General features: G+C 40.4%; 1 protein-coding gene across 1 annotated transcript in view; it reads right to left on the bottom strand.

Moving 5' to 3' along the window:
- The window catches only part of BICRAL (BRD4 interacting chromatin remodeling complex associated protein like), a 77,340-nt gene that overhangs the window by 39,292 nt on the left and 15,936 nt on the right, over window positions 1-22,112 (bottom strand). The window lies entirely within an intron of this gene.

The following is a 22,112-nucleotide window of genomic DNA, read 5'->3' as shown; positions in this document are numbered from 1 at the left end:
ATTTGCCTTTAAAAGGTGCTGAGCTAGCACAGGGATCAGGAGGACACTTTATTTAAGCAGTCCTGAGCCATGGAACAGGCAGTCTTCTCATGTGATCTCTGAGGTATAATGAGCTGTAGTCACTTTTATTTTTACCCATATATTTACCAGTTCCAGTGCTGTTCAATCCTTTGATCGAATTCAGATTTTCATCTGGTATCATTTCCCTGCTTCTGAAGGATTTCCTTTAATATTCTGAAGTACAGATCTGGTGATGAATTCTTTCATATGTCTTTAAATGTTTATTTTGCCTTAATTTTTGAGATGTATTTCACTGGATATATATAGCTCTGTCATTCAGCCACTAAGTTGCGTCCAGTGCTTTGCCACACCATGGACGGCAGCATTCCAGGCTGCCCTGTCCGTCACTATCTCCTGGAGTTTGCTCAAACTCCTGTCTATTGAGCCTCTTTTCTTTTGGTTCTTCAAAGATACTGCTACACTGTTTCTTGCTTGCCCTGTTTCTAAACAGAATTCTGCTGTGGTTCTTACTTTTGTCCTTTTGTACATAACAGGTCTCCCCTCCCCACCCTCATCCCCGACCCCCAATACTTTAGATTTTTCTCCTTATCACTGGTTTTAAGCACTTTGATTATGATGTTACCTTGGCAATGTTTTCTTCATGCTTCTTGCGCTTGGGATTCATTAAATTTCCATAATCTGTAAGTTTATAATCTTCCTCCAATTTAGAATAATTGTAGTCATTGTTGCTGTTTGTTGTTCAGTTGCTAAGTGGTGGCAGACTCTTTGTGATCTTGTGGACTGCAGCAGGCCAGGCTTCCCTGTTCTTCACTATCTCCCGGAGCTTGCTCAAACTCATGTCCATTGAGCTAGTGGTGCCATCCAACCATCTCATGCTCTGTCACCCCCTTCTCTTCCTGCCCTCAATTTTCCCCAGCAGCAGGGTCTTTTTCAATGAGTCAGCTCTTCCCATCAGCTGGCCAAAATATTGGAGCTTCAGCTCCAATGAATATTCAGGGTTGATTTCCTTTAGGATTGACTGATTTGACCTCCTTGCTGTCCAAGGGACTCTCAAAAGAGTCTTCTCCAGCACCGCAGCTTGAAAGTGTCAATTCTTTGGTGTTCAACTCTCTTATGATCCAACTCTCACATCCGTACGTGACTACTGGAAAAATCATAGCTTTGACTGTAACAGACCCTTGTGGGCAAAGCAATGTCTCTGATTTTTAATAGGTTGTCTAGGTTTGTCATAGTTTTTCTTCTAAGGAGCAAGTATCTTTTAATTTCACAGCTTCAGTCACCATTCACAGTGATTCTGGAGCCCAAGAAAAGAAAATCTGCCACTGTTTCCACTTTTCCCCCATCTGTTTGCCATGAAGTGATGGGACCAGATGCCATGATTTTAGTTTTTTGAATGTTGAGTTTTAAGCCAGCTTTTTCACTCTCCTCTCTCACCTTCATCAAGAGGCTCTTTAGTTCGTCTTTGCTTTCTATCATTAGAGTGATATCATTTGCATATTTGAGGTTGTTGATATTTCTTCTAGCAATCTTGATTCTAGCTTGTGAGTCATCCAGCCCAGCATTTCACATGATGTACTCTGCGTATGAATTAAATAAGCAGGGTGACAATACACAGCCTGGAAGTACTCTTTTCCAATTCTGAACCAGTCTGTTGTTCTACGTCTAGTTCTAACTGCTGCTTCTTGACCTGCCTATAGGTTTCTCAGGAGGCAGCTAAGCTGATCTTGAATAATTGTAGCCATAGAGAATTACTTCATATTCTCTATGTTCTACACTTCCTTCACGGACTCCAATTACCTAGGATTATGCTGCTTTTAAGTGGTTCCACAGCTCATTGGTGCTGTTTCAAAACTTTTAAGTGTCCTTTTATATCTCTGGTTTTCATTTAGGATAGTTTCTATTGCTATATCTTCAAGCACACTAATCTTTCTTTCTGCAGTGTCTAATCACTTATTACTCCTATCCACTGTATTTTTAAATTTTCAACCATTGTAGCTTTCATCTCTAGTAGTTGGGTATTTTTAAAAATATCTTCCTTGTCTTCAATATGTTCAATCTTTCCTCTACCTTCTTGAAATTATGCAGCAGAGTGACAACTTTTTAATATCCCTCTCTACTAATTCTATCATGTGTATCATTTCTGGGTCTGTTTCTACTGATTGATTTTTTTCCTCCTTATAATGGGTAGTGTTTTTCTCCTTTATATGCCTAGTAATCTTTTGGATTGGATTCCAGACATTGTTAACTTTACATTATTGAGTACTGGATATTTTTGTATTTCTGAACTCTGTCTAGAACACAATCTGATTTTAAGCTTTGTCCGTCTTTAGTCTCGGGTCAGTTTTGCCCAATACCCACCTGAGGACTTCACTTGATCCTGCAGAACTGTACGGATTTTTGCACTCTTACAAGTGGAAACACAAACTATTCTCTGCCCTGTGTGAGCTCCAAGTGTGAATTCCTCTAATCCTTATGGTTGGTTCTTTCCCAGGACTTGGGTAGTTTCCCCATACGCATGAACTGACTGGGCATCAGCTGAAGAGTCAAGGGAGACACTCTCCAGGGTCTTACATTTATCTCAGTGCGGCTCTCTTCTCTGGTGCTCTGTCCCCACGAGTTTAGCCACTTTTACACCCCAGCAACATCAGCTCAACTCAAGAAGACTACCAGATGCCATCTGGGTTCCTTTTCTGGGTGCTGTGGCCTGGAAACTCTCCCCAGACAGGACACTGGGGAAGTTACAGGGCTCATCTTATCCATTTTCTCTTTCTCATGAGTCACTGTCCTGGGCTGCCTGATAGTCAATGTCTAATAACCATGTTTTATCTAATTTTTAACTTTTATGAAAGAAGGTCAATCCAGTCCTTATTATTCCATCTTCGGAAGAAATTACTTTAGGAGGTAAGAACAGCTTATATGAGTTCATTAGCATGAATTGTGGGATCAGAGAATCCTAAAAGGAGGAGGGAAGGAGAAGAGGACAGTAAATTGCTTTAGCCCTGCCTCCTTCTGTTTTCTACCCTGAAAAAAAAGCTTAGGGAACGGAGAAACCTGCTTCTTTAATTACTACATTTAATGAAGTTGCTCGGTGGGTGAAGAGAGTAAATATTTAACTAGCACTCAGCGCCCACTGTGTGCCAGGTCTTGTGTTAAGGACTGGCAATGTCAAATGAGTACGACGTAAAAGGCAATGGTCAATATAAATACCCTTAGCATTTCTGTAGGACTGTAAAAGCAAGGCCAAAAAGTAAGTTACTGTGTTTATTTAAGCAAACAATATTCCAGTAAGTGTCATGATCAACAAGTTACACCATAAAACAGCCACTTACCCAGGGAAAGTAACTGTTTATGTCACCTAGGATATAAAGTATTCTCATCTTATTTCTTTTATTGTATTGTTATTGTTACAGACTGTTAAATTTTGTAATTGTAAGGCTGTGTCAGACTTCCTGGCACAGTTCCTAACTGTAAGGAACTCACTCTCTCTTGGAAGCCAGATGCAGTAATTCACCACAACGCAATGTAAGAAGTGCTAGAGCTTTTGCAGGGGGTTCCCAAGCTTCTTCACGTGAAGTCACTGGTCGTTTTTTTGTGAAATAATATGACACTTTGCTAGAAAAAAAAATGACTGTATCTTCGCAGTTATACCTATATGTAATAAAAGGAAACTGTCAAACTCAGCATGATGGCTCCTGAGTTTTTCTGTTGTTATTCAACCAAGAACTTCATTTATTTTATCACCAGCTACAGCCCACTAGCAGCAAGGAAGAAAGGTGGAAAAAACTAAAACATTACTAGCAGAAAAAGTTAGGAACCAAAGAATTCCTTGAAGTCAGAAAAGATGACCATTATTAATGTAGGCAATTATCAGTAGTTCATGGTTCAACTCATGAAATGCAAAGTCTGGGAATTCCCTGGTGGTCTAGTGGTTAGGACTCTGGACTTCCACTGCAGGGAACATGGTTCAATCCCTAGTCAGGGAACTAAGACCCTGCTGTGCAGCCAAAAAAAGAAAAGAAAAGAAAAAAAAAAAAAGACTTTGAAAGCCTTTAAGTTGCTTTACTTTTCAACTTGGAATGAGGTGACATAGACATAAACCTAATAAATTAAGCAATCCAGCTCACTACACTACATACTACAACACGGGGAGAAAGAAGGAGCAGCCTGAGGGGGTTAGGGAGAAGTCTGGCCAGGCTTTACAGGGGCTGCGCATCGGGGGGCACTGAACTTGGAAGTCAGGGGCTCGTTCTGGACACAGACACTGACAACTACTGACACACTCCCATGTTTCAGGGCTTGTTTTTTTATCCTTAATGAAGTTAATAGCCAGAGTAGTGATTTTAAAACTGATCCCTGGAGACCTTGGATTCTCTGAGGGGTCCAGGCACAAAATTCCAACACAGCAATAGTGACCTATGTTTACTGGCTATAGAACCATTTAACCATACACAGACCAGTGTTTCTCAAACTAGTATCTTAAGAAATAATCTTGGCTGGTCTGAGTTCTCAAGTTTGAGAAACATCAACAGATTCTAAAGCCAGCCAGAAATATACATGCTGAAATATTTCAGGGCTGATAAAAATTCTGCCTAACATGTTTGCTGAAGGCCTGCCTCTCAAATTTTTGAGATCTGACGGGAATCCACTGATGGAAGACCTGTGTATGTACTGTCTGACTGATGTGAAGATGGTCCTGGGGAAAAGAGCTCTCTTCATCATCCTTTAATGTCAACTGCCGTGTGGTGCCAGGCTGGGTAGACGGGCGGGCCTAACACAAAGGAGGACATCAAAAGAGGTTGGGGGTTGAATCCTGAAAGTCTCTGAGGTGGTTCAAGAGAAACCAAACTCCGAGAGTAACGCGGCATGTGAGGACGCGCTTAACCGTCTGCTCTCCTGTTGCACGGCTTGTGGTGGGAAAGAGCTCTGGGTATTAAGTTACGGCTCAGGTACAGTGGAGTGAAAGTGTTAGTTGCTCAGTTGTGTCTGACTTTTTGTGACCCCATGGACTGTACCCCACCAGGTTCCTCTGTCCAGGGACTGATGCTGAAGCTAAAGCTCCAATACTTTGGCCACTTGATGCAAAGAGCTGACTCACTGGAACAAGATTCTGATGCTGGGGAAGACTGAAGGTGGGAAGAGAAGGGGGCACCAGAGGATGAGATGGTTGGATGGCATCACTGATTCAATGGACATGAACAAACTCTGGGAGATGGTGAAGGATAGGAAAGCCTGGCGTGCTACAGTCCATGGGGTTGCAAAGAGTTGGACGTGACTTAGCAACTGAACAACAGCAATAAGTACAGTGGACCAAAAGACTCACCTCAAACCTAAATGTTACTAACAGATTTATATATAAGACAAGATTTCAGTGCTACCCTCACTGACGGTGATGGAATTCCAGCTGAGCTATTTCAAATCCCAAAAGATGATGCTGTTAAACTGCTGCACTCAATATATCAGCAAATTTGGAAAACAGCAATGGCTACAAGACTGGAAAAGGTCAGTTTTCATTCCAATGCCAAAGAAAGGCAATGCCAAAGAATGTTCAAACTACCGCACAATTGCACTCATCTCACACGCTAGCAAAGTAATGCACAAAATTCTCCAAGCTAGGCTTCAACAGTACGTGAACTGAGAACTTCCAGATGTTCAAGCTGGATTTAGAAAAGGCAGAGGAACCAGAGATCAAATTGCTAACATCCATTGGATTATAGAAAAAGCAAGAGAATTCCAGAAAAAGATCTGCTTCATTGACTATACAGTAAAGCCTTTGACTGTGTAGGTCACAACAAACTGGAAAATTCTTAAAGAAATGGGAATACCAAATCATCTTACCTGCCTCCTGAGAAATCTGTACACATGTCAAGAAGCAACAGTTAGAACTGGACATTGAACAATGAACTGGTTCCAAATTGGGAAAGGAGTACGTCAAGGCTGTATACTGTCATCCTGCTTATTTAACTTATATGCAGAGTACATCATGCGAAATACCAGGCTGGATGAAGCACAAGCTGGAATCAAGATTTCCAGGAGAAATATAAATAACCTCAAATATACAAATGACACCACCCTTATGGGAGAAAATGAAGAACTAATGGGCCTCTTGATGAAAGTGAAAGAGGAGAGTGAAAAAGGTGGCTTAAAACTCAACATTCAAAAAACTAAGATCATGGCATCTGGTCCCACCATTTCATGGCAAATAGATGGGGAAATAATGGAAACACTGACAGACTTTCTTTTCTTGGGCTCCAAAATCACTGCAGATGGTGACTGCAGCCATGAAATTAAAAGATGCTTGCTCCTTGGAATAAAAGCTATGACAAACCTAGTGAAAGTCGCTGTCATCGACTCTTCGCGACCTGGTGGACTATGGAGTCCATGGAATTCTTCAGGCCGGAATACTGGAGTGGGTAGCCTTTCCCTGCTCCAGGGAATCTTCCCAACCCAGGGATTGAACCCAGGTCTCCCGTATTGCAGGCGGATTCTTTACCAGCTGACCCATAAGAGAAGCCCAACAATACTGGAGTGGATAGCCTATTCCTCCTTCAGAGGATCTTCCCAACCAAGGAAATTGAACCCAGGGTCTTCTGCATTGCAGGTGGATTCTTTATCAACTGAGCTATCAGGGAAGCCCTGACAAACCTAGACAGCATATTAAAAAGCAGCGATATTCCTTTGCCGACAAAGATCCACATAGTCAAAGCTATGGTTTTTCCAGTAGTCACAGCTATGGTTTTTCCAGTAGTCATGTATGGATATGAGAGTTGGACCATAAAGAAGGCTGAGCATCAAAGAATTGATGCTTTTGAACTGTGGTGTTGGAGAGGACTCTTGAGAGTCCCTTAGATTGCAAGAAGATCAAACCAGTCAATCCTAAAGGAAATCAGTCCTTAATATTAATTGGAAGGACTGATGCTGAAGCTGAAACTCCAATACTTTAGCCACCTTATGTGAAGAACTGACTCATCAGAAAAGACGATGCTGCTGGGAAAGATTGAAAGGCAGGAGAAGGGGGTGCCAGAGGATGAGATGGGTGGATGGCATTACCGACTCGATGGACATGAGTTTGAGCAGGCTCCAGGAGTTGGTGATGGACAGGGAGAACTGGCATGCTGCAGTCTATGGGGTTGCAAAGAGTCAGACAAGACTGAGTAACTGAACTGAACTGAACCCTCAAAATAAGGAATCTTGTCATATTCATCTTCACATCCCCAGCAAATAGCACATAAACAGATATAATAAATACTGAATAATATTCAGTGTTTAAATGTAGGGCAGCTGCGATTTGTGTAAAGATTGTGCTCCCAAAGGTGTTATCTTAAAAACTCACATAATTCTAGGTTAATCCTAACAAATGTAAAATTTCCCAAGGTCCACCAGCATTGAAAATTTGCAATTTCAATTTAGTGACTTATTAAATACATTACATCCCAATAAAATTTTTTTAGATGTAATAATGACATTCGGGTCACATTTTTAAAAAGAACTCATATCTTTTAGAGAGCTCACACTGAAATAGGCATGAATGAACTAACTTTTAAGATGTCTGGGATTTGCTTCACAACAACATGGATTGGAGTCCGTTATTAAAAACATGGAATCCTGTCTCCCCTGCCCACTCCAGAGATTCTGGTCCACCAGGAATCTGGGGTTGTAGGGGGCTTTCTCCCTGGCCCCCTGAGGTTGGTCCCTCTTTTTCCCTGTCACAGCACACACTTGGGCACATTTCAGGCAAACTGGGGAATCTGTCCCCCGCAGCAGGCAGTCCCCTTCAGTTCAGTCGCTCAGTCGTGTCCGACTCTTTGCGACCCCCTGGACTGCAGCATGCCAAGCCTCCCTGTCCATCACCAAATCCTGGAGTTTACTCAAATTCATGTCCATCGAGTCGTTGATGCCATCCAACCATCTCATCCTTCATTGTCCCCTTCTCCTCCTGCCTTCAATTTTTCCCAGCATCAGGGTCTTTCCCAATGAGTCAGTTCTTTGTATCAGGTGGCTAAAGTATTGGAGTTTCAGCTTCAGCATCAGTCCTTCCAATGAATATTCAGGACTGATTTCCTTTAGCATGGACTGGTCGGGTCCCCTTGAAGTCCAGGGGACTCTCAAGCATCTTCTCCAACACCACAGTTCAAAACATCAATTCTTTGGCACTCAGTTTTCTTTATAGTCCAACTCTCACATCCATACATGACTACTGGAAAAACCACAGCTTTGACTAGACAGACCTTTGTTGGCAAAGTAACGTCTCTGCTTTTTAATATTCTAAGTTTTCTTCCAAGGAGCAAGCGTCTTTTAATTTCATGACTGCAGTCACCATCTGCAGTGATTTTGGAGCCCCCCAAAATAAAGTCTGTTACTGTTTCCATTGTTTCCCCATCTATTTGCCATGAAGTGATGGGACCAGATGCCATGATCTTAGTTTTCTGCATTGTTGAGTTTTAAAGCCAACTTTTTCACTCGCCTCTTTCACTTTCATCAAGAGGCTCTTCAGTTCTTCTCTTTCTGCACCAGGCAGGGGAGACCTTCAAACGAGGACCTCTGGTCAGCTCAGAGGCCCACACTGAGGCTGCCAACCCTCCAGACTCAGGTGAAGGGCTGCTTCTTGGTGATCTGACTGAAGGAAATGCTGTGGGTGAAATTTCACTTGAGGATGCATCACTCTTGACCAGCCTCAGTATCAGTCCCTCTCAAATAATTTATTTCTCCCTTCCCCTCTTTACTGTATTGACTTATATTTGCATTAGGACGTCAGCTCCACCAGGGCAGAGGTTTGTCTGATCACTGATGAACCTCAGACCAGCGCCTGGCACATGTCAGGAGCTCAATGAACATCCTTAGCGTTATTGAGATATAACTGATAAATAAGACCATGTAAGTTTAAGGTGTACAATCTGATGATCTGACATATGTCTATTAATGTGAAATGATTACTACACACACATCCATCACCTCATGTAGTTATTTATTTTTTGGTATAGTGAGTACATTTAAAGTCTACTCTCTCAAGAAATTTCAGGTCTAAAATATTTTAGTAACTATAGTCACCATGTTATACATTAGATCCCCAGAACTTATTCATCTTTAGCTGAAAGTTTGTACTCTTTGACCAACATCCCATTTCCACCCCCACCCCAGTCCCTGGCAACCACCAATCTACTCTGTTTCTACAAGGTCAACTTTTTAAGATTCTACCTATAAATGAGATATCTTTGTCTGACTTATTTCACTTCGTTTATGTTTCATCCATTTTGTTACAAAACGGCAGGATTTCTTTCTTTTTATGGTTGAAAATATTCCATTGTGTGCGTGTATGTATACATCCAACTATCCATATGTTTATGTTGACATGTAACAATCGCTTCATCCATCCATCAGCAGACCCTTGGGTTGTCTCCGTATCTTGGCTACTGTGAATAATGCTGCAATGAAAATGAGGGTGTAGATATCACTTCAAGATAGTGATTTCATTTCCATCAAAATATACATCTAGAAGTGGGGCTGCTGGATCATATGGTGGGTCTACTTTTAATTTTTTTAGGACCTTCCATACTGTTTCCACAGTGGCTGCGCCCGTGTACATTCGTACCAACAGTGCATGAGGGTTCCCTTTGTCTTTATCCATGCCAACACTTGTCATCACTTGATTGACAGCAACCATTCTAACAGGTGTGGGGTGGTATCTCGCTGTGATCAAATGAACCATTTTTGAATTGAACTTATCACCCTTTCCAGTATGTCAGCCACATAATGGAAGAACCTGCAACAGGATCAGACACACCATTTTTCCAAGAAAGCATGCTTATTTTGGACACCAGGTTATTCCTACGGGACAGCAATCTAAAGTGGAAAACACAGAATTATATTTAAATCTAGAATGTACAGTGGGGCTAAGTTACGTCCCACTATTCCCCTGCACTCTATTTCTGGTCAAACTGCCACTCTTCTAGCCCCCAAATACAACGCACACTTTCCCAGCATCTGCCCTTGTCCAGGTGACAATTTTCTTACCTGAAAAGTTCTTCCTCTTCTGCATCTACTGACATTCCATCCATTATTCAAAGCTTAGTTTGACTCTACCTTTGTGAGCCTCTCTCTGACAACCTTAGGTTGTCTCTTGGATTTTCTACTCGGAATTCTATAAGTTTATTTATTTGGGGCTGCACTGGGTCTTTGTTGCTTTGTGCGAGGGCTCTCTCTAGTTGCAGCGAGCGGGGTCTACTCTTCGTTGCAGTGCGTGGGCTACTCATTGCGGTGGCTTCTCTCATCGCAGAGCACAGGCTCTAGGCGCGCCGGCTTCAGGAGTGGCAGCACACGGGCTCAGCAGTTGTGGCCCACGGGCTTAGTTGTTCCTCGCCATGTTGGATCTTCCTGGACCAGGGATTGAACCCATGTCTCCTGCATTGGCAGGCAGATTCTTATCCACTGAGCCACCAGGGAAGTCCTTTTACCCACAATTCTAACCATGTCTTTTCACATTGATCAGACACTGTTCTGGGTGATTAACTTCATTATGCCTATGCTTTATGGCTATGAAAGAAGACTTTATACCCAACTAAAAACAGAAGCCAAATGTAAACAAAAAAAGTATAAAACGCTGTAAGAGTACAGTGAATTCTCCCATCCGAAATGCAAGCAACTTGTAGACTGCATGGTTTTTTGGCGTCAGTGAACTGAAAACCCTGGCCCATTACACAGGCTCTGGCCTCCTTGCTTCTTTGCCATCTTAACCATTTAAGGTCCCCTGAATTTAACATGCTACTTTTTCAAATTCTTTGGCTTTGCACTTTTCTCTTTACTTAGAAGATAAAAGGCCTTTCTGCCAATCTCCAAGTGGCCAACTGACAATATCTCCTTATCTTTTAAGGCTTTGAGTAAAATGATTTTGCCTTTCTTTTTCTTAATACAAATTTATTTATGACTGTATGGGGTCTCTGTTGCTGTGTGGGCTTTTCTCTAGTTGCAGCAAGTGGGGGCACTCTCCAGTTGCGTGCATGGGGCTTCTCGTGGAGCAAAGGCCCTAGGGCACGCAGGTTCAGTAGTTGCGGTGCGTGGGCTTAGTTGCTCCGAGACATGTGGGGTCTTCCTGGACCACAGATTGAACCTGTGTCTCCTGCATTAGTAAGCAATTTCTTTACCACTGAGCCATCAGGGAAGCCCATGCCTTTCTTTAAAAAAAAAAAAAAAAAATTACCGAAGCAAAACTCCGTATTTATTTGTATCCCGACAGTACATCTGACATTTTACTAGATCTGACACGTGTATCACAAAACCTTGCTTTTCTGATGCCTCTATTAGCTTGCAAGTTCCATGAAAGCTGCGTCAGTTCTTCCATCTTCATGTCACCAGAGTTTAGTGCAATACCTGATACAAATGTGCCCAATAAACATGTTCCATCAGTTGAATTACTTAAAATTTTAGTCTTCACTTTTTCAGGGGTGATATCAGTTCCTTATCATTTGGTTTCCAAGAACATGCAGCTAGGCTACACAGGAGCACTTCAGCACAACCACAAAGCACAGGATTTGAAGGCAGGGTTGGCCATCCAGGATGCCCTGGCTTACGCTGGGCCCTGATCTGTCAAGCCAGGCATTCCTGCTGGGGAGAAAAAGCCTTGCAAGGTTGACTGGTTTCCCCATCTCTGCTTCAGATCAGATGGTTCAACTCTCTGATGCATAAGGTAATGCCATTTTTTAAGATCCATATGATAAAAAAATTGTTTATCTTCCATGATAACCCTGTTAATATTTAATGTGTGTGTGTATAAGTCACTTAAGTCGTGTCCAGCTCTTTGTGACCCCATGGACTGTAGCTTACCAGGCTCCTCTGTCAACGGGATTCTCCAGGCAAGAATACAGGAGTGGGCTGCTGTGCCCTCCTCCAGGGGATCTTCCCAACCCAGGGATCAAACCTGTGTCTCTTTAAGTCTCCTGCACTGGCAGGCAGGTTCTTTATCACTAGCGCCACCTACAAAGCTCATAATATTTAATAAACCTCCTTAAAACAGGGATTTATGCACTGAACATGAACATAAAATAGTTCCTAGAGTCCCCAAATTATGAGCAGTTAATTTATGATATTAATAATAGTTGTGTTCATTAAAAGACTCAGAAGTAAAAGATGAGTCTCTGGCATAGCCATGTAGGGTTTTTGAGGGCATCAACACTGGATTTTACAGGGAAAAAAATCCCAACTCTACAATATAGGAAAAACAGATGCTCTGCCAAAAATGTTTTCGTAACGTCTTTACTGTGTTTTATAATTGACAAGATTTTAATGACGATGGAAAACAATTCACAGGAAATGACTGAGAAACGACCAAGAAATGCTTCTGTCCTAATTGCTACTAAATGCAAATAAGTAAAATTAAGTTGAGACTATCCTTGTGATAATTCACAATGTATCACTACATAGAATAATAAGTACTAAAAAAAAATGAGTCAGTTCTCTTCAGTTACACTACTACATTTCAATCAAAGAACTCTATTATACTTCCAAATAAAAGGTGAATTTGTTTTAATCACTGATTGCCATATTTATTATTTTCTTCCACTAAAAATAATCAGTCATTCAGAGAATCGGCTCCAGTGAGAATCTGACTTAGCAAAAGGAAACAATGCCAACGGTGAAATAAACACTCACGAAGACAAACCTGGTTATGCATCAACCAAAAACACTTAGTCAACATTTTAGGAACAGGAATTAAAAACAAGAAGGCCAAAAGTAAGTCTCACTTGCATCCTCTCCATAAAAACAAACTACCTGGATATTAAACACGAACTGCCCTTGACACTTCTTAAATTTCTAGTTTCATTCAGAAAAATATATTTTATTAAATGGAGATTTACTGAGTCATTTGTGTTTTTTCTAATAGAAAAGGATTTCTTTTAGAGAACATTTATTTTAAATGAAGTAAAAGAAAAATCCAATGCAATTTTTTTTCTATTTTGAAAAACAATGGATATGAGTGCATGATACCAGTCATAAATACAGAGAAAGGACTGCCATCTGCCTTTCCATCCCATAGTCACAAAATTCACTATAGAGTACAATATGGTAATAAGCTATTAAAAAAATCAAAGTCTTATGTGACTCTTTGTGACCCATGGACTGGAGCCCACCAGGCTCCTCTGTCTATGGGAATTCTCCAGGCAAGAATACTGGAGTGGGTTGCCATTTCCTTTTCCAGGGGATTTTCCCAACCCAGGGATTGAACCCGGGTCTCCCGCATTGCAGGCAGACACCTTACAATCTGAGCCACCAGGGAAGCCAGATCTTTCTCTATATTTCCTCAAATATAATAGGACATCATTGCTCTGTGTTAGCATAGTTTGTACATGTTATTGTCTCTACGAAACTGCTTTTTAAAATACTTTGAAATGGCAGTAATTATAAACAAAAAATACTTTTCTTTTATTGAGCTTTAGTATTAGGAATCCAGTTAAAGTTATTATGCAAACTCTTGACTCTTATTGCTGTTGGTCAATGAGTAACATTCAAACTATTTTGGTTTTATGGTATGTTCCAAGAAAAACAAGCTCTATAAAAACAACTAACAATATTAACAAACAAAATTCCATTTTACAAAGTCAACAATGTTACCAAGGAAGACATGCTGAAGATTCCCTTTTATAAAAGCAGGCTCAAAAGGAAGATGTATGCATGAAGTCCACTTTTTAAGGAGAAGAAAATATAAGGAACTTTTTAAAGCTTAAAAGCCATTTCAAAAAGAATATCAGCAAATATACATGTGGCATACTATGCCAATAAAGATTTCCCGGTTTCTACAAAAATTGTAAAGAAGTTGAATTAATATCACTCTGCTAAACTCCATTTAAGAAACAAACTTCCCTCTAGTGTGAATTTTTTTACAAACTTTAAGAAATGCCATGTGAACTGGAATTTAAATTGATAGTTATTTCAATCAAAATACCATAAGATATAAAGTTTCAGTTGAGGAAGATGAAAGAGTTCTGGGAAAAACAGTAGTGATGAATACACGACAACGTGAATGTACGTAATGTCACAGAACTGTACTTCAAATGGCGAAAATGGTAGGTTTTGTGTCACGTATATTTTACCACACACGCAAAAATCACCTATGACTATCCCTACTTTAAAAAATACCCAAAAGGGTTTGCTTGAAACTAACTAGTTGTACATCTATGATCAAAAATCTTCCTATTTCTGGAAAAGTATCCTCTCCCTCAAGCTGGCAGTGTCAGGACAGATGCTCAATGAGGGGAAATGAGGGACCCATGATTCATCAGTTAAAATTAACCCCAACAATCACTGGGGTGGAAGAAGCTGAGGCAGATAACCCCACAACTCCCGATGGGCACAGATGCACTAATAGAAAGAAATCATCACACGAAGGAAGGAAGGTTCTTAACCCTTGGTGTGCCTTTTGGCTGCCTGGTGAAACCTATGGATCCCTCCTCAGAGTAATATTTCAAAATGCATAATAAACGGAAGATTTTTTGAAATAGGGTTATAAAAATATTGTAGGAGAGTTATATACATGGTTTTTCATCAATGTATTAATATACTAGATGTAGTGGTGAGTCTCCTGGAGCAGGGCATGGCAACCCACTCCAGTATTCTTGCCTGGGAAATCCCATGGACAGAGGAGACTGGTGGGCTAGAAGCCACAGGGTCACAAAGAGTCAGACATGACTGAAGCGACTTAACGCGCGCGCACACACACAGTGGTGAGTCTAGTAACTACCATCATTTAGGAGAGAGTAATCTTTCAAGATATTGGCAAATGTAATATGATAGATAACATTTCTACAAGTAATATTTCCAGGCACTGTTAATATCAATAATACTGTGGCTAGTGGCCTTTACTTATAGATTTAGGAAATAATAGATTTCAACTGGAGTCTAGTGAAAATAACATGCAATTTATTTTTTTCCCTTTAAAAGATCTAACTGGCTTTATTGAATGATTCATGAATCACGCAACATCCCCTCCAGTGAGCAGGGCTACAGTAAGGGAAGATTTTTAAAGGCAAGACAAGAAAGTCATAAACAAAAAGGATTATTTCAGGCTTAGGTAACCTATCTATCGGGGACAGAAGGGGTCTGTGTGGCAGATTACCTCATCTTCCTTTGGGGGATGGAGAGGACCCATGTGACCAATTAAAATGCGACATTTTTCATATCCACCTTCATGGGCCTCCCTCTTCCCAGTTCTATCCATAGATCCTTTAGGGGTCACTCCGCGGAGCCCTTGCACTGCTGGGGTCCAACCCAGTTTGTTCAACATGTGAAACAAACTCAATCCAGTAACAAACACAATGGGATTCTGAACATCTGAAAATAATTCATAAGATATTTTTATACTTGCTAAGCACACAATGGCCATTTCTACACGCTGTACTTTTTTGCAATATAAAGATGCTGAAGGTGCTGCCAAATACACAGAATAGTAGCAGCAAGCTGCCAATTTTCACAATGCAGAAAGGACACTTCACCATCACCAAAGTTATCAAAGAATTCTCGGAGGGAGGAAGGTCAAGTAACCTAGTTTTCTGCAAGCTTAGTAGAGAGCAACAGAAATGCATTTTACATTTAAAAAGCCTGACACTGCAGTGGAAAAGACCATCAACATTCTCAGCCTTGGACCAGAGTGAGTTACAAGTTCCATCTGATAAACTTGCAACAATTTTTTTTTTTTCTGGAAAGCTTAGTCAAAATTTGTATCTTCTTCTCCCAAATGTCCAATGCAGAAAACAAGTCACATAATCATTAACTTTTCCAGTTTTTACATGAATGTTTGGAATTGAACACGTATCTAAATTAACAGCTTTGTCTATACTCACTTCTGGGCTATCCCGCTATAGATTATTGAACCTTCATATAAGAGAGTCAAGTAATTTAGAAACAGCCTCTGGAGATCTGAGAATGAAAATACTACATTTCTTTTTTAAGGCCAACTCAGTGTAATTAAAAGATTTTAGAAATTAAAACCACATCATTCTGAAGGTGGCAGTCATATGTGCTAGAAGTAAATAGTGTTGGGGCACTGTTTACAATAGCCAAGACATGGAAGCAACCTTAATGTCCAACGACAGAGGAATGGATAAAGAGATGTAGTATTAATACATATACACAATGGAATATTACTCAGCTATAAAAAAGAATGAAATAATGTCATCTGCAGCAACATGGATGGACCTGGAGATTGTTATACTGAGTGAAGCAAGTCAGAAAAGGAGAAATGTCGTATGATATCCCTTATATGTGGAATCTAAAAAGCAACGATACAAATGAATTTACAAAACAGAAAGAGACTCGCACAGAACAAACTTATGGTTGCCAGGGGAAGAAACGGAGTTTGAGATGGACAAGTTAAACCATCGAGGACCTGCTGTGTCGCACATGGAATTCTGCTGAGTGCCATGTGGCAGCCTGGATGGGAGGGCAGCCTGGGGGAGAATGGACATGTGTATATGTATATGGCTGAGTCCCTTCACTATTCACCTGAAACGACCGCAACACTGTTAATCAGCTACACTCCAATACAAATAAAAAGTTTAAAAAACGAAAGGACTAAGTGGTGTTGGGGAAACTGTATGACCTGCTGAGAACACAGTCCCTTCTTCTGAGAGACCTGTGGCTACAACACAACCCTTTTCCTTAGGAAAGAATTAAGACTTTTCATTCAGTTTGACCTTCTTCTATTACTTCTGGGTCATTTGAAATAGGACAGACTCTGAAATACGACAGACTCATAGTGCTATTACTGCCATTATTCAATATTGCTTTTTTGGACAAATTAGAATAAATTTTCTTTGCTTCATTGTGTCTTAGTAGTCTTGCCTGTAGAACACCTTATTTACCTCTTTAAATATTTTAAGTTCTTTGACTTAGCCTCACTTAGTAAAAATCACTTTTCTATGAAGGTTTGTCATTATTTAACTTTTCCTTAAACTTCTAATGAAAGCTTGTAAATTTTGTTAATGATTCTCAGATCATTAATATCACAATTTTTCTTTAAGAAAGTACATTAAAATAGCATGATATGTTAAGCAGTACTGTAATTTATTGTACTAATGGTAATGATGACTTGATTCAATGATAATTTATTAAATAAGCATGTCCTGGAAGGGCAGGGTACAGGATTAAAGAAATACAAAAGATCCCACACAAGTATATATGTCCCAGCTCTCAAGAAACTGATAATCTTATTGGAAAGGCAAGACCTCTGAAATAATCTTCCAAACTGTAGAAAGCATTATCAATGTGCATGAAAATAAACATATACTAGCATGGACATTTACAATAATAACAAGCTCTTTTTACAATTAATTATTTCTATTATAAAAATATAAATTAATTACTATTAATATATGAAGGGACATGATGTGATAAAAACTATAGTAGAAATAAAAACTGTAGTAGCAGCTAACATTAAGTACCTTCCCCCCCGCCATGTACTTTACATAGTTCTAATCCTTCTTTAGTCTTGAGAGGTATGAATCATTATCCCTGTTTTTAGAGAGAATGTAAGACACTTGCCCAACATTGTAGTTTACAAGCAGTGGGACAAGAGGTTTGAACTCAAATCTCTAACTCCCAAGCCCATACTGCTGCTCATCTCTGTGAGTGGAAACACGATTCTTGGAAGGTCTGATTTCTGTCAACGTTTTCCCGTGTCATTTGGCATGGTGAGATTTGGTGAGAATCTTGAAACACATTTTCTCCCACAGCAAAAACCCTCACTATTCCATCAATTAAAATTCTAAAATTTTAAATCAACTTGGAATTTTTGCTGAGAAAAGTGAAGCACATTATTGTAAATCTATGAAAAGTAGGGAGAAATATATTAGAACTGGCTTGGATAAAGGACCTGTGGGAACACTGTGGCTGACATTTTACAGTCTTTTTTTCCATATAAGACTTGGGGGAGAGGAGTCTTTTCAATAGAAAAGGCTGGAAGAGGCTCCATAATGAAGTAACTTCGGGAGATGCTACGTATCACATACCCTTCTCGTATGTGCACATCAGATCACCTGCTTTTTAAAAGTCACTGTTTCCCCCACTGACTTTGCCCCCGATCCCTCCATTCTCTCCCAAGTTCACTCCCAACACCCATGAACTCCCGTGGGTCTGGAGCAGCAGAGCTGTCCAAGAGAAACACCATGAGGCACAAGTGAGAAGCACACATTTTGAGATTCAAAATTTTCTAGCAGTAAAATTTTTAAAGTGTAATTTAATACACGGTTGATCCTTGAACAATATAGGTTTGAACTGAGAAGGTCCACTTGTACACAGGTTTTTTCTGATACATTTACAAATATATACATGTAGAACATCATATGCAAGACTTGTATATGATAGCCTATCCTTACACAGGCATAGGAGAGTGATATTTAATACAAAGTTAATGGTGTTTCTATTCTTACTGTTTTATAACTTTGCTTTCAAACAATTACATTACCATAAACTATGCCTCTCTCTCTTGTAATGGGAGAACCTGCATATCTGCCTATCATCGTGGGTTTTTTTAAAGAAAAATATAACAATGTTTCTAATAGTGTATTATGAATATGACTGTTACTGTATGCCGTCAACATTTGAAAATGATTCATTCATTAGCATAGAGGCTGGGCTACTGTGAAGTCATCATACCAATGACATTGCTGCTGCTAAGTCGCTTCAGTCGTGTCCGACTCTGAGCGACACCATAGACGGCAGCCCACCAGGCTCCCCTGTCCCTGGGATTCTCCAGGCAAGAACACTGGAGTGAGTTGCCATTTCCTTCTCCAATGCATGAAAGTGAAAAGTGAAAGTGAAGTTGCTCAGTTGTGTCCGACCCTTCGAGACCCCATGGACTGCAGCCCACCAGGCTCCTCCGCCCATGGGATTTTCCAGGTAAGAGTACTGGAGTGGGGTGCCATTGCCTTCTTCTAACAATGACATTAGGCCACCATAAAGCAATCACATAGCTGCTTCTTCATTACCAATGCATGAATCACTATACCTAAACATAAATACATAAATCTTTTTCACATTTTCTTTTCATTTTTGATGTCTAGTATTAGAAAGACTAGATTTTCCAGTAGTCAGGTATGGATGTGAGAGTTGGACTATAAAGAAAGCTGAGTGCCGAAGAATTAATGCTTTTGAATTGTGGTGCTGGGGAAGAATCTTGAGAGTCCCTTGGACTGCAAGGAGATCCAACCAGTCCATCCTAAAGGAGATCAGTCCTGGGTGTTCATTGGAAGGACTGACGTTGAAGCTGAAACGCCAATACTTTGGCCACCAGATGCAAAGAGCTGACTCATCTGAAAAGCCCTGATGCTGGGAAAGATTGAGGGCAGGAGGAGAAGGGGATGACAGAGGATGAGATGGTTGGATGGCATCACCGACTCAATGGACATGGGTTTGGGTAAACTCCAGGAGTTGGTGATGGACAGGGAGGGCTGGCGTGCTGTGGTTCATGGGGTCACAAAGAGTCAGACATGACTGAGCAACTGAACTGAACTGATTAGAAAGACATGTAACACCTACAGCATTTTATATAAAACAATACTGAAATAGGTATTGACAGACAAGAAAGTTCATCTTGTGAACAGATATTGTAAGCTTATGATATGGACACATACAGTATAGTACTCTAAATGTGTTTTCTCGTCTGTACGGTTTTCTTAACAATTGTTTTTCTCGCTTGCTTTTTATAAGAATTCAGCATATAAGAAATATACCAAATATATGTTAACCGGTGAGGCTTCTACTCAACAGGAGGTTATAAGTTATTTTAAGTTTGGAGGGATAAAAAGTGGTACATGGATTTTTGACTGCTAGGGGGCCGGTGCTCCTAACCCCCACATTGTTCAAGGGTCAACTGTGTTTTATTTTGTCCAGAACACTCAAAAATATTTGGACAAAATTTTTAAAGATTTTATTTAGTACTTAAGATAATCATTTCAACATTAATATTAGATTAACTAGATATTTTACATTTTTTTTCATACAAAGTCTTCAAAATCTGGTGTGGACTTTACAATTACAGTACATCGCTACTGATGCATTTCAAGCACTAATGGCCATAATATGTGGCTTGTGGCCATCATATTGGACAGTTATCATCTAGAGACTTTCTTTTAAAGAACTTAGTTTAGGAAAAACACTGGCCTACAGGCTCATTTGCCCCTTGTTAGTCTTTATGGACAGTCACAAAGTGGAAATCTTAAGAGTTAAGAACAGCTGACAAGGTATGAATAATTATTTGCATATGGCTTCCAAAAGATTTTGTTGATGGGATTTTTTTTATAGGAAGGAGGGATGAAGGGAATGGAGTTGCCATAACACTTGCTTTCACCAGAGTATCACACACGCACACACACACACACAATACATAAGGACATAATTTAGAAAAGGAAAAAGTTGAATATTAAGTATCAGTTCCAAAGACAACCCTAGTCTAGCCATTGGACTGAAATAATCCTAATCTTCTAAGAAGCAAAGTTAATTTTACATGCTTCTCATATACTTAAAGACTTTAACATGTATTTCTAAAAACGAGTTATTTCTTCATGTTTGTGCAAAATTATCTTAAATACGTGAGAAAAAAATAAATTATTCAAGGAAAAAACAAACAAAAATTTGCTAAAAAGAAATTAAAACTGATGTTGAGAGTTCCTCAATCAGGTACTCTCAGATAAGCCTCACAACTGGCTCTCAGACCCATTTGAATAGGGAAAACCAAGACTTGCTGTAGGCTTCTCAATCACATGGCAGTATGTCAAAAATCCAGATTCTGAGGCCTATTCCAGACCCACGAGATCAGGAACTCAGGGTGTTAACCAAGCCATCCAGATAGTCCTGACGCACACCCATGTCTGAGAAACAAGAGTCAACAGGAACTCCGGGTGTTAACCAAGCCATCAAGGTAGTCCTGATGTACACCCATGTCTGAGCACCACGAGGTCAACACAGAAATAGCATGTAAACCCAGTCTGTTTAACCCCAAAAGCAATACATATTTTTTAGAAGTTTCGGGGGGGTGGGTTCTACCTTTTTTTTTTGGTCCTTCTGGAGAAAGGGCTGAGAATTTTTGTGTGTATGTGTGGTAAAAAAAACATATCATACAATTCACCATCTTAACCATTTGCAACTGTCCAGTGGTTGTAAGAACATTCACACTGTTGGGCAACCATCACCACCATCCATCTCCAGAAGTTTTTTTCATCTTGTAAAAACCGAAACTCTACCCATTAAATGCTAACTCTCCCTTTCCCCTCCCCCTAGCCCTTGGCAATCACCATTCCAACTTTCTGTCCCTGTGAGTTTGACTACTCTAGGTAACTCATTTAAGTGGAATCTAGAAGTGGAACCCAGTTTCACCCAAACATCCTCAACTGCAGAAAAGTCTGCAAAATATTGAAATGTATAAAGAAAATGAAGATCACTTATGATTCCCACTGCCTAGCAGTGACTGCCATGGACTGAATTGTGTCCCCTCCAAACCGCATGTTGAAACCCTAAGCTCTGATGTGACTGAAAAGAGAGTAGAGTCTTCCGGAAGTAATTGAGATTAGATGAGTTCACGAGGGGAGAGCCCTAATCCAGTAAGGCTGGTGCTCTTGTAAGAAAAGGGTCCAGGGCTCATGTGAGGATATCAAGAAGGCAACCTTCCCCAGCAAGCGAATTGGCTGGTACCCTGGATCTTGGATTGCACAGCCTACAGAAATAGGAGAAAATAAGTTTCTGCTGTTTAAGACATCCAGCCTATGATATTCTGCTGCTGCTGCTAAGTCGCTTCAGTCATGTCCGACTCTGTGTGACCCCATAGACGGCAGCCCACCAGGCTCCCCCATCCCTGGGATTCTCTAGGCAAGAACACTGGAGTGGGTTGCCATTTCCTTCTCCAATGCATGAAAGTGAAAAGTGAAAGTGAAGTCGCTCAGTCATGTCCGACTCTTAGCGACCCCATGGACTGCAGCCTACCAGGGTGCCAGCCAATTCGCTTGCTGGGGAAGGCTGCCAACTATGATATAGTTGACCCTTAAACCCAAGGTCTGGGGCACTGACCACCTGCACAGTTGAAAATCCACATATAACTTTACAGTCGGGTCCCCTAC

Source organism: Bos indicus x Bos taurus, chromosome 23 (genome assembly GCF_003369695.1).
Source record: "Bos indicus x Bos taurus breed Angus x Brahman F1 hybrid chromosome 23, Bos_hybrid_MaternalHap_v2.0, whole genome shotgun sequence".
In the NCBI taxonomy this organism is placed as follows: Eukaryota; Metazoa; Chordata; class Mammalia; order Artiodactyla; family Bovidae; genus Bos; species Bos indicus x Bos taurus.
The sequence above is the reverse complement of the archived record's forward strand: the minus strand, read 5'-3'. Positions and strand labels throughout refer to the sequence as shown.